Source organism: Bombina bombina, chromosome 12 (assembly GCF_027579735.1).
Source record: "Bombina bombina isolate aBomBom1 chromosome 12, aBomBom1.pri, whole genome shotgun sequence".
Taxonomy (NCBI): Eukaryota; Metazoa; Chordata; class Amphibia; order Anura; family Bombinatoridae; genus Bombina; species Bombina bombina.
This window is the reverse complement of record NC_069510.1, coordinates 54,454,372-54,466,671: the sequence shown is the minus strand read 5'-3', so window position 1 is coordinate 54,466,671 and position 12,300 is coordinate 54,454,372. Positions and strand designations below refer to the sequence as shown.

Sequence of the window (12,300 nt, the reverse complement as noted above, 5' to 3'; positions counted from 1 at the left end):
CCGCCGTGAAGGAAGCACCAATGGAGAAAACAAGAAGATACAGCGCAGTGTGTGCCCAGCAGCTTCCCGCAACACCAAAAAAGTAATACCGGTATGTGATACATCTAACCCTAAAACTGCTGGCAACAATATTGCTATCAATATATCTGATCATAAATTGAGTGACATTGAGACACAAATTCTGACAAAAGGTTTATCATTTTGTCCTCAACAAAAGTGTGGCTTTTTTAACTTGATCAGGAACTTTATCGTTGTCACGGATATCAGACAACCAAGGCTACCCCCCACCCCCCTACTACATGGCTCACTGCCTGTTACATTCAATTTGGCCTTTTCCTGGCTTACAGGATCTCCCAGATGCATGCTATGTGCTGTTTTGCTGTGTACCCTTGGTCATGAAAGAGCTGATCTATGACCGGGAAAAACACTCCTAGGCTGTCCAGGCTCCTGGATCTCCTGGTCGGCCGCCTCACAACAGACATCCACCTAACCCCTCTCAGGCTGGTCGGGCTTCTGGAATTTCCGGTCAACCACAGAACAGCAGGATACCCACTAACTTTACCCCTGGTCGCTCCAACGAATCATGCCGCTTTTTGGACTGTGGCATCTGGGGACGGAGAGCTTTAAAATGACACCCTGGAAGTGCCACCACTCCACCAGGATCACTTCAAAACCACCAACCCTGAGTACTGGGATTCTGTGGAACTGTGGCTGCTATGAAAGTGCCAGTCTGTCTGGAGGGGCGGGAATGGCGGGAAAATTGTGAGGTTGTCCAGTGTCTTGTCAAGATCAGCTTTTTGTATAAAAGGAGTGTATGTTTTACAATAAAATCAGTTCCTGTTTCACCTGAATGCTAGTATGTCCAGTTATTTGGGTGGGCTCCTGCTAAAATCACTTTCCTGGGCTACATAGCAGCCTGTTCCAGGCAGAGGAAGGACCCTCTGGCTGAACTACCTAGTCTGGGTAGCCGGATTCTGCCATAGGGTGGGACCCTGAATACTGGTGCTGTCGGGCATCAGGAGTGGCTACGGGCTGTGGTCACTTGCCAGCTACATAGCTGCAGTCGGAAGGGAGGAAGCAGGACCCGTTTGGCGGAGCTACCCAAGTCGGGGTAGCCGGAGTATCTGTCACATTGGCTGGCAGTGGGGGCTTCTTTCACACAGTTTCTGCTGACAGAGGAGACGTGCCACAGTAGCCGGTAACTATGGGAACCAAGCTCCTAAGGAGAGTACAGCAGGTGCTGGCCCAGCTGGACGGTCCTAGTTCGTATTGGGACCTGCTGGCACAAAGGGACCTTGTCTGCCGGCGACTCTGGAGGGGCTATCGAGCAACAACGCTCCCCCTGATGACGAAGATTACTGAATTCGATGGACTGGTCCAGGATGAGATGGTTCTGGATGACAGCTACAGGGCCCTCCGATGGTATGCTATGCAAGTGTGGCCATGGCTGGGTGATGGTGTCCCCACAGAGGGCTTTGACTATGGCGGCCCTGGATTACCTTGCCTGGGAGGACAGCCCAGGGAGGAATTGCTGTCTGAATTTGATGGACTGGTCCAGGATGAGATGGTTCTGGATGACAGCTACAGGTGTGGCCATGGCTGGGTGATGGTGTCCCCACAGAGGGCTTTGGCTACGGCGGCCCTTGATTACTATTTGAACTAATGGCAGAGGACCCAGATTTTGGGAGTCAGGAGGAGTGGAGACCTAAGGACATTTGTGAGTACAGAGGGAGCCTGCTGAGTCTCTCAGGGGTACCCTGGCTGCAAGCCAATTTGGATTATATATATGGCCAGGAATTGGAGATGGAACAGAGATACAAAAGACTGCTAGATTGCGTTAAACAGCATGCCACTGAGCCTGCAGGGAGCTATGATACAGCTGTCTGGGAATCATGGATGTTGGCCTCTGAAGAGTGGCAACAGAGCATAAGCGATGATGAGCTGTTAGATAAGGATCAGCAGCTTGGTCCCAAGCTTATGGACTTGGACAAGGGAGCCACCCTAGCAGAAGTGCTGGCAACAGGGCAGAGAGCCATTGGCCTCTGCCCAGCCCCTGCAGCAGCTCTGGTAAACCAGGGAGAGGAGATAGTCATCCTCCCTCCCCTTACACAGAACCACTTGCAGGGAGATACGGGTGTCGATAACTCTCCCCAGCGGCAGAAACCCTTCCCGGGAGAGGAGACAGTCGGTCTCTCTCCTCAGCGGCAGAGCCAAGTACAAGGAGAGGAGACAACCGGTCTCTCTCCCCAGTGGCAGAGCCATCCCCAGGGAGAGGGGGTAGTCATCTTCCATCCCCCTACACAGAACCCCTTCCTGGGTAGAGGAGACAGTCGGTCTCTCTCCCCAGTGGCAGAGCCAGGTGCAGGGAGAGGAGACAGTCGGTCTCTCTCCCCAGAGGCAGAGCCCTCCCCTGGGAGTGGAGGTAGTCATCCTCCCTCCCCTTACACAGAACCCCATCTGTCTCTCCCTGCAAGGGGTTCTGTGTAAGGGTACACAGAACCCCTTGAAGGGAGAGACAGATGTCGATAACTCTCCCCAGCAGCAGAACCCCTTCCCGGGAGAGGAGACAGTCAGTCTCTCTCCCCAGCAGCAGAACCAGGAGCAGGGAGAGGAGACAGTTGGTCTCTCTCCCAAGTGGCAGAGCCATCCCCTGGGAGCGGAGGTAGTCATCCTCCCTCCCAAGTGGCAGAGCCATCCCCTGGGAGTGGAGGTAGTCATCCTCCCTCCCCTTACACAGAACCCCTTCCTGGGAGAGGAGACAGTCGGTCTCTCTCCCCAGTGGCAGAGCCAGGAGCAGGGAGAGGAGACAGTCGGTCTCTCTCCCCAGCGGCAGAGCCAGGAGCAGGGAGAGGAGACAGTCGGTCTCTCTCTCCAGAGGCAGAGCCCTCCCCTGGGAGTGGAGGTAGTCATCCTCCCTCCCCTTACACAGAACCCCATCCATCTCTCCCTGCAAGGGGTTCTGTGTAAGGGTACACAGAACCCCTTGCAGGGAGAGACGGATGTCGATAACTCTCCCCAGCAGCAGAACCCCTTCCTGGGAGAGGAGACAGTCAGTCTCTCTCCCCAGCAGCAGAACCAGGAGCAGGGAGAGGAGACAGTTGGTCTCTCTCCCAAGTGGCAGAGCCATCCCCTGGGAGCGGAGGTAGTCATCCTCCCTCCCAAGTGGCAGAGCCATCCCCTGGGAGTGGAGGTAGTCATCCTCCCTCCCCTTACACAGAACCCCTTCCTGGGAGAGGAGACAGTCGGTCTCTCTCCCCAGCGGCAGAGCCAGGAGCAGGGAGAGGAGACAGTCGGTCTCTCTCCCCAGTGGCAGATCCATCCCCCAGGAGCAGAGGTAGTCGTCCTTCCTCCCCTTACACAGAACCCCTTGCAGGGAGAGGATATGGTTGGTCTCTCTTCCCAGTGGCAGAACCCCTTGCAGGGAGAGGAGACAGTTGGTCTCTCTCCCCAGTGGCAGAACCCCGTACAGGGAGCAGAGACAGCCGGTCTCCCTCCCAAGCGGCAGCACAGTTTTTCAGGGAGTGGAGGTAGTCGGCCTCCCTCCCCAGCAAAAGATCTGCTTCCCAGGAGAAGAGACAGCCCATCTCTCTCCCCAGTAGCTGGGCATGATCTCTACCCTTTTTGCGCCCAGGAGGATTTCTCACCGGGGGCAGGTGTTGCATTGGGCAAGGAGGATAAAAGCTTATGCAGTTGGTGCCACGTTTGGGCACCCGAGCTTTGCCTGCCCCACCAAAAAGCAACCTCACCCTCCAGTCTTGGGTGGGAATACAGCTGGGAAACCGGCACTGGCTTTGTTTGTGGGTCAGCCGGTACTCAACAGAGTGTCACAGAAGGAGGCAGTATGGCCATGGAACTTAAAGACACTGGAACTTGTGGGAGAGCAACTGTTTGGGAGCTAGCCTTGGCAAACTTGTTTGGTACTTTGCATCATGTGACTATCCCTGTGCCCGGGGCACAGGGGATAAATGCCAGCAGAAACCCCCCAGGGTACCTCAAGCACAGGGGAGATGGGATAACCTTCTCCATCATCTGAGAAGTGGAGGACCAGCGCCGGACAGCCCCAGGCCAACCCGTTAAGGGTCTAGCCGGGTCTGCCAAACTGGAGGGAGATGTCACGGATACCAGACAACCAAGGCTACCCCCACCCCCTACTACATGGCTCACTCCCTGTTACATTCGATTTGGCCATTTCCTGGCTTACAGGATCTCCCAGATGTGTGCTATGTGCTGTTTTGCTGTGTACCCTTGGTCATGGAAGAGCTGATCTATGACTGGGAAAAATGCTCCTAGGCTGGCCAGGCTCCTGGAACTCCTGGTTGGCTGCCTCACAATTAACACCCATCTACCCCTCTTAGGCTGGCCGGGCTCCTGGATCTCCCGGTCGACCACAGAACAGCAGGACACCTGCTAAATTTACCCCTGGTCGCTCCAGCAGCGATTTGTCCCAGAGCTCCACTCTTTTGGGGATTGGTAGCCCCTAGGGAGGACAAGAGCTTGGGCAATTATTGGAGGGAAGCTCCTTTGGGAACCGGGGATTTTGGACATCCCTACCCCCATAACTTCAACGGACTGTAACTCCAGTCCCCACTAACACATCATACCGCTTTTTGGACTGTGGCATCTGGGGATGGAGAGCTTTAAAATGACGGAAGTGCCACCACTCCACAGGGATCACCCTGAAACCACCACCCCTGGGTACTGGGATTCTGTGGGACTGTGGCTGCAATGGAGGTGCCAGTCTGTCTGGAGGGGTGGGAATGGCGGGAAAATTGTGGCATTGTCCAGTGTCTTATCAAGATCAGCTTTGTGTATAAAAGGAGTGTATGTTTTACAATAAAATCAGTTCCTGTTTCACCTGAATGCTAGTATGTCTAGTTATTCGGGTGGGCTCCTGCTAAAATCACTTTTCTGGGATACATAGCAGCCTTTTCCAGGCAGAGGAAGGACCCTCTAGCAGAGTTACCTAGTCTGGGTATGCCGGAGTTGGGCATCAGGGGTGGCTACGGGCTGTGGTCACTTGCCAGCTACATAGCTGCAGTCGGCAGGGAGGAAGTAGGACCCGTTTGGCGGAGCTATCCAGTCGGGGTAGTCGGGGTATCCGTCACATTGGCTGGCAGCGGTGGGATCTGCTTCTTTCAAACAGTTTCTGCTGACAGAGGTGACGTGCCACAGTAGCCGGTAACTATGGGAACCAAGCTCCTAAGGAGAGCACAGCAGGCGCTGGCCCAGCTGGATGGTCCTAGTTTGTATTGGGACCTGCTGGCACAAAGGGTACTTGTCCGCTGGCAACTCTGGAGGGAGGCTCTTCAACAAGAACAGGGCTATCGAGCAACAACGCTCCCCCCTGATGACAAAGATTACTGGCTCCAGTGGAAGTTACGAGTACCTTGCCTGGGAGGAATGGCTGTCTGAATTTGATGGACTGGTCCAGGATGAGATGGTTCTGGATGACAGCTACAGGGCCCTCCGATGGTATGCTATGTAAGTGTGGCCATGGCTGGGTGATGGTGTCCCCACAGAGGGCTTTGACTACAGCGGCCCTGGATTACTATTTGAACTAATGGCAGAGGACCCAGATTTTGGGAGTCAGGAGGAGTGGAGACTTAAGGACATTTGTGAGTACAGAGGGAGATGTTAATTCCAGAAAATAAGTGTATACTATTTAGTCTAATTGTTTCCAGCCTTTACAGCTCAATTAGTCATAGCTGTGGTGTGATTGCTGTGGACAAGATAATGGCTAGCTTTAAGATGTTTAACAATAATGAGAGAGAGTTTACTGTTGCATTGTTGGAGATAATACTGAGATGCAATTATTTTTTGTTCCAAGATCAATTTTACGTGCAGTTACAAGGTACAGCAATGGGCTCCAATGTCGCCCCCACATACGCCAATTTATTTATGAACATATTCGAAGAGAAAGTGGAATATAAGAAAGCATTGTTTCAAAAATGTGGCGCTATATTGACAACATTTTTGGCGTATGGGGGAGCGACATTGAGAACCTATTGCATTTTGTGGATACTATAAAATGTGCTATTTTCAAAATTAAACTAAATCTGGAATTCAGTGAAGAGAAAATGGCATTTTTGGGCACTCTGGTTATTAAGGAAGGTGGCAGATTGAGGGTAGATATATACAAAAAAGCACTGATAGGAACAATTTACTACTGGCCTCTAGTGCCCATCCTCTATTATTAAAAGATTCTCTACCCAAGAGTCAACTCATCCATGTACGGCGCATTGTGTCAGACGACAAAAAAGTTCAAGAGAGACTCAAAGAAATGGGTAATCTATTTATTGAGAGAGGATATAACAAAGGGCTAATTGAAAAAGAAATACAAAAATGTACTTGGTATGCCTAGAGAACAATTACTGAAAACTGACAGCAATAAAAACATGGTTAAGAAAAAAAGAACAAATTATGTTTTTTGTATCTAGGTATAATGATTTGAGTACATAGGTAGAAAAAATTATACGCAGACATTGGTATGTACTTAAAATTATAATCCTCACATTGAAGAATTTCAGGAATTTCCAATGGCGTATAAGAGAGGTACCAATATTAAGGACACCCTTGTGAGGGCTGATATAGGTCCTAGTAGTACAGTCAAATAGAAATATATTTCCAAAAAGAATCATGATTGTTTTTCATGTTTGGGATGTTCTCATTGCAATAGAATGATAAAAGGATCAACTTTTGAACATTGTGAAACAGGGAGAAAATATCAAATTTCTGGTTATCTAACTTGCAACACTGAATATGCTATCTATTTATTAAAATGTCCATGTGGTTTAATATATATTGGAGAGACGACAAGTACAGTACATGAGCGAATAACAAAACATAAATCCAATATAAGGAGAAAGTATGTTAAATCACCTGTAGCATTACATTTTATGCCGGCAGGTCATAATGTTAGCCAGCTCAGATTCCAGGTAAAAGAACAGGTGTTACCATTTAGACGTGGGGGAGATAGAGAACAATTTCTGAAACAAAGAGAATAATTTTGGATTTTTCACTTAAATACACTTATGCCAGCAGGTATGAATAAAGATTATGACCTCTCATTCGGCTAGATTTAGAGTTTTGTAGGTAACGACCCGCGTAGCTAACGCCGGCTTTTTTCTGGCCGCACCATAAAAATAACTCTGGTATTGAGAGTCCACAGAATCGCTGCGTTAGGCTCCAAAAAGGGAGCGTAGAGCATAATTTAACGCCACTCCAACTCTCGATACCAGAGTTGCTTACGGACGCGGCCAGCCTCAAAAACGTGCTCGTGCACGATTCCCCCATAGAAAACAATGGGGCTGTTTGAGCTGAAAAAAAACCTAACACCTGCAAAAAAGCCGCATTCAGCGCCTAACGCAGCCCCATTGTTTCCTATGGGGAAACACTTCCTACGTCTGCACCTAACACCCTAACATGTACCCCGAGTCTAAACACCCCTAACCTTACACTTATTAACCCCTAATCTGTCGCCCCCGCTATCGCTGACCCCTGCATATTATTTTTAACCCCTAATCTGCTGCTCCGTAAACCGCCGCTACTTACATTATCCCTATGTACCCCAAATCTGCTGCCCCTAACACCGCCGACCCCTATATTATATTTATTAACCCCTAATCTGCCCCCCACAACGTCGCCTCCACCTGCCTACACTTATTAACCCCTAATCTGCCGAGCGGACCGCACCGCTATTATAATAAAGTTATTAACCCCTAATCCGCCTCACTAACCCTATAATAAATAGTATTAACCCCTAATCTGCCCTCCCTAACATCGCCAACACCTAACTTCAATTATTAACCCCTAATCTGCCGACCGGAGCTCACCGCTATTCTAATAAATGTATTAACCCCTAAAGCTAAGTCTAACCCTAACACTAACACCCCCCTAAATTAAATATAATTTAAATCTAACGAAATTAATTAACTCTTCTTAAATAAATTATTCCTATTTAAAGCTAAATACTTACCTGTAAAATAAATCCGAATATAGCTACAATATAAATTATAATTACATTGTAGCTATTTTAGGATTAATATTTATTTTACAGGCAACTTTGTAATTATTTTAACCAGGTACAATAGCTATTAAATAGTTAAGAACTATTTAATAGTTACCTAGTTAAAATAATAACAAAATTACCTGTAAAATAAATCCTAACCTAAGTTACAATTAAACCTAACACTACACTATCATTAAATTAATTAAATAAAATACCTACAATTACCTACAATTAAACCTAACACTACACTATCAATACATTAATTAAATACAATATCTACAAATAACTACAATGAAATAAACTAACTAAAGTACAAAAAATAAAAAAGAACTAAGTTACAAAAAATAAAAAAATATTTACAAACATAAGAAAAATATTACAACAATTTTAAACTAATAACACCTACTCTAAGCCCCCTAATAAAATAACAAAGACCCCCAAAATAAAAAATGCCCTACCCTATTCTAAATTACTAAAGTTAAAAGCTCTTTTACCTTACCAGCCCTGAACAGGGCCCTTTGCGGGGCATGCCCCAAGAATTTCAGCTCTTTTGCCTGTAAAAAAAAACATACAATACCCCCCCCCAACATTACAACCCACCACCCACATACCCCTAATCTAACCCAAACCCCCCTTAAATAAACATAACACTAAGCCCCTGAAGATCTTCCTACCTTGTCTTCACCCTACCAGGTTCACTGATCCGTCCTGAAGAGCTCCTCCGATGTCCTGATCCAAGCCCAAGCGGGGGGCTGAAGATGTCCATGATCCAGTCGAAGTCTTCATCCAAGCGGGGCAGAAGAGGTCTTCCATCCGATTGAAGTCTTCATCCAGGCGGCATCTTCTATCGTCATCCATCCGGAGCGAAGCGGCAGCATCCTGAAGACCTCCGACGCGGAACATCCATCCTGCCCGACGACTGAACGACGAATGACGGTTCCTTTAAATGACGTCATCCAAGATGGCGTCCCTCGAATTCCGATTGGCTGATAGGATTCTATCAGCCAATCGGAATTAAGGTAGGAATATTCTGATTGGCTGATGGAATCAGCCAATCAGAATCAATTTCAATCCGATTGGCTGATCCAAGGGGCTTAGTGTTAGGTTTATTTAAGGGGGGTTTGGGTTAGATTAGGGGTATGTGGGTGGTGGGTTGTAATGTGGGGGGGGGGTATTGTATGTTTTTTTTTACAGGCAAAAAAGCTGAAATTCTTGGGGCATGCCCCGCAAAGGGCCCTGTTCAGGGCTGGTAAGGTAAAAGAGCTTTTAACTTTAGTAATTTAGAATAGGGTAGGGCATTTTTTATTTTGGGGGTCTTTGTTATTTTATTAGGGGGCTTAGAGTAGGTGTAATTAGTTTAAAATTGTTGTAATATTTTTCTTATGTTTGTAAATATTTTTTTATTTTTTGTAACTTAGTTCTTTTTTATTTTTTGTACTTTAGTTAGTTTATTTCATTGTAGTTATTTGTAGATATTGTATTTAATTAATGTATTGATAGTGTAGTGTTAGGTTTAATTGTAGGTAATTGTAGGTATTTTATTTAATTAATTTAATGATAGTATATTGTTAGGTTTAATTGTAATTTAGGTTAGGATTTATTTTACAGGTAATTTTGTAATTATTTTAACTAGGTAACTATTAAATAGTTCTTAACTATTTAATAGCTATTGTACCTGGTTAAAATAAATACAAAGTTACCTGTAAAATAAATATTAATCCTAAAATAGCTACAATGTAATTATAATTTATATTGTAGCTATATTAGGATTTATTTTACAGGTAAGTATTTAGCTTTAAATAGGAATAATTTATTTAATAAGAGTTAATTAATTTCGTTAGATTTAAATTATATTTAATTTAGGGGGGTGTTAGTGTTAGGGTTAGACTTAGCTTTAAGGGTTAATACATTTATTAGAATAGCGGTGAGCTCCGGTCGGCAAATTAGGGGTTAATAATTGAAGTTAGGTGTCGCGATGTTAGGAAGGGCAGATTAGGGGTTAATACTATTTATTATAGGGTTAGTGAGGCGGATTAGGGGTTAATAACTTTATTATAGTAGCGGTGCGGTCCGCTCGGCAGATTAGGGGTTAATAAGTATAGGCAGGTGGAGGCGACGTTGAGGGGGGCAGATTAGGGGTTAATAAATATAATATAGGGGTCGGCGGTGTTAGGGGCAGCAGATTAGGGGTACATAGCTATAATGTAGGTGGCGGCGCTTTGCGGTCGGCAGATTAGGGGTTAATTATTGTAGGTAGCTGGCGGCGACGTTGTGGGGGGCAGGTTAGGGGTTAATAAATATAATACAGGGGTCGGCGGTGTTAGGGGCAGCAGATTAGGGGTACATAAGTATAACGTAGGTGGCGGTCGGCAGATTAGGGGTTAAAAAAATTTAATCGAGTGGCGGCGATGTGGGGGGACCTCGGTTTAGGGGTACATAGGTAGTTTATGGGTGTTAGTGTACTTTAGGGCACAGTAGTTAAGAGCTTTATGAACCGGCGTTAGCCCAGAAAGCTCTTAACTCCTGGTTTTTTTCTGCGGCTGGAGTTTTGTCGTTAGATTTCTAACGCTCACTTCAGCAACGACTCTAAATACCGGAGTTAGAAAGATCCCATTGAAAAGATAGGATACGCAATTTACGTAAGGGGATCTGCGGTATGGAAAAGTCGCGGCTGAAAAGTGAGTGTTAGACCCTTTTTTGAGTGACTCCAAATACCGGCGGTAGCCTAAAACCAGCGTTAGGAGCCTCTAACGCTGGTTTTCACGGCTACCGCCAAACTCTAAATCTAGGCCATTGTTTCTGTAAATATGCTGAGAATTGTTTGTTTATTTGAACTGTGAAATTTTGTATATGCTAAATATATTGAAGGGGTTAAATTACCTATGGGGGCGTGTCCCTATTGGGTATATAAGGAGGAAATTAGAGTTTGTGAGTATGGCATGAGCAGGGATAGGCAAGGTGTCCGTACACGGACACTGGTGTCCGTGACTGGCCCTTGCAGTGTCCACCACCTGTTTTGCAGTGGAGAGGGAGGAGTAGGACAGATTAATGCTGGACCTGACTCTTCCTTGACACAGGCGGCACCACATTTTGCAGGGTTGGGGCTGCACCCACGGGATGCCACCTAGTAGTGGAAAAGTGAGTGAGAGAGAGGGAAGAAGCAAGCTGCCTGCAGTGCAGCCTGTGTCAACCATGTGGGAGCTGTGACCCATCCCGATTCCTTGATCTGTGCGGCAGAGTGGTGCTGGTGTCTGTGTGTAGAAGACGGCCGCCTACTCTGATAAACCTGTGGGTGAGTTTGGTTAGGAGTTGCAGACTCTCAATACAACAACAAAAAAAAGAAAGGTTAGAATTCTGAAAACATTTTATACCAGTATACCACAAGCAATCTTTATATAAATGTTATTTTAAACTTGTTTGATTAGATTAATATTTTGTACTTGTGGAACTAGACCAGAGGCAACCAACAAGCAGCCCATTTGACAGCAAAGTGCCGCTCTCTTGACTTATAGAAACATAGAATGTGTCTGCAGATAGGAACCATTCGGCCCATCTAGTCTGCCCAATTTTCTGAATACTTCCAATAGTTCCTGACCTTATCTTATACCTATTATAGCCTTATGCCTATCCCATGCATGTTTAAACTCATTCACTTTCTCTACCACTTCTGCTGGATGGCTATTCCACCATGCATCCACTTTTTTGATGTTTTTAATTTCAAATGTACCTTGGTGTCCTTCACTTAGGTCTGTACTTTGGAAAATGTCCGCCACAGCCTTGGTCCGTGCCTATCCCTGGGCATGAGTAAGGGTGTGTAACCCGAAACATCACTGCTGTTTCTATTTCATGGTTTGATGACCAATAAATCAAGTTGAAGAAGCTGAAGTGCTGCTGCCTTTTGTTGCTGAACTGGAGAAATGCCAGTAAATTGAAGCCACACCCACTTATTTTAAATACAGAATGCAATGTGCCAGGTATTGCAGGCCACCTCTTATGCAGAGTATGCTGTTTGCTTTCTACTTGCCTGCTTATCAGGGAGAGTGGCAATCTAGCCCAGTAGTTCCATGGATAGTGCCATTATGGGATGGCAGGATCAAGGGTCTGATATACAGTATGATGTAAGCATGTGGCTCATTGCTAGGGTTTCTGATGCACATATGAGGCTGAAAGAAAGGCTGCAGGACTAGGTGTCTGAAGTGGCATGTGGTTGATTTAGGGGCTTATAGTGCATGCACAAATCAAAACGCACCATTGTGTTTTCACTGGTGAAAATAAATAGACTGTCTGGTACT

The 12,300-nt window shown here is 46.3% G+C and overlaps 1 protein-coding gene across 1 annotated transcript in view; it reads right to left on the bottom strand.

Annotated features, from left to right (window-relative positions):
• The window catches only part of LOC128642832 (discoidin domain-containing receptor 2-like), a 1,143,904-nt gene that overhangs the window by 671,652 nt on the left and 459,952 nt on the right, over window positions 1-12,300 (bottom strand). The window lies entirely within an intron of this gene.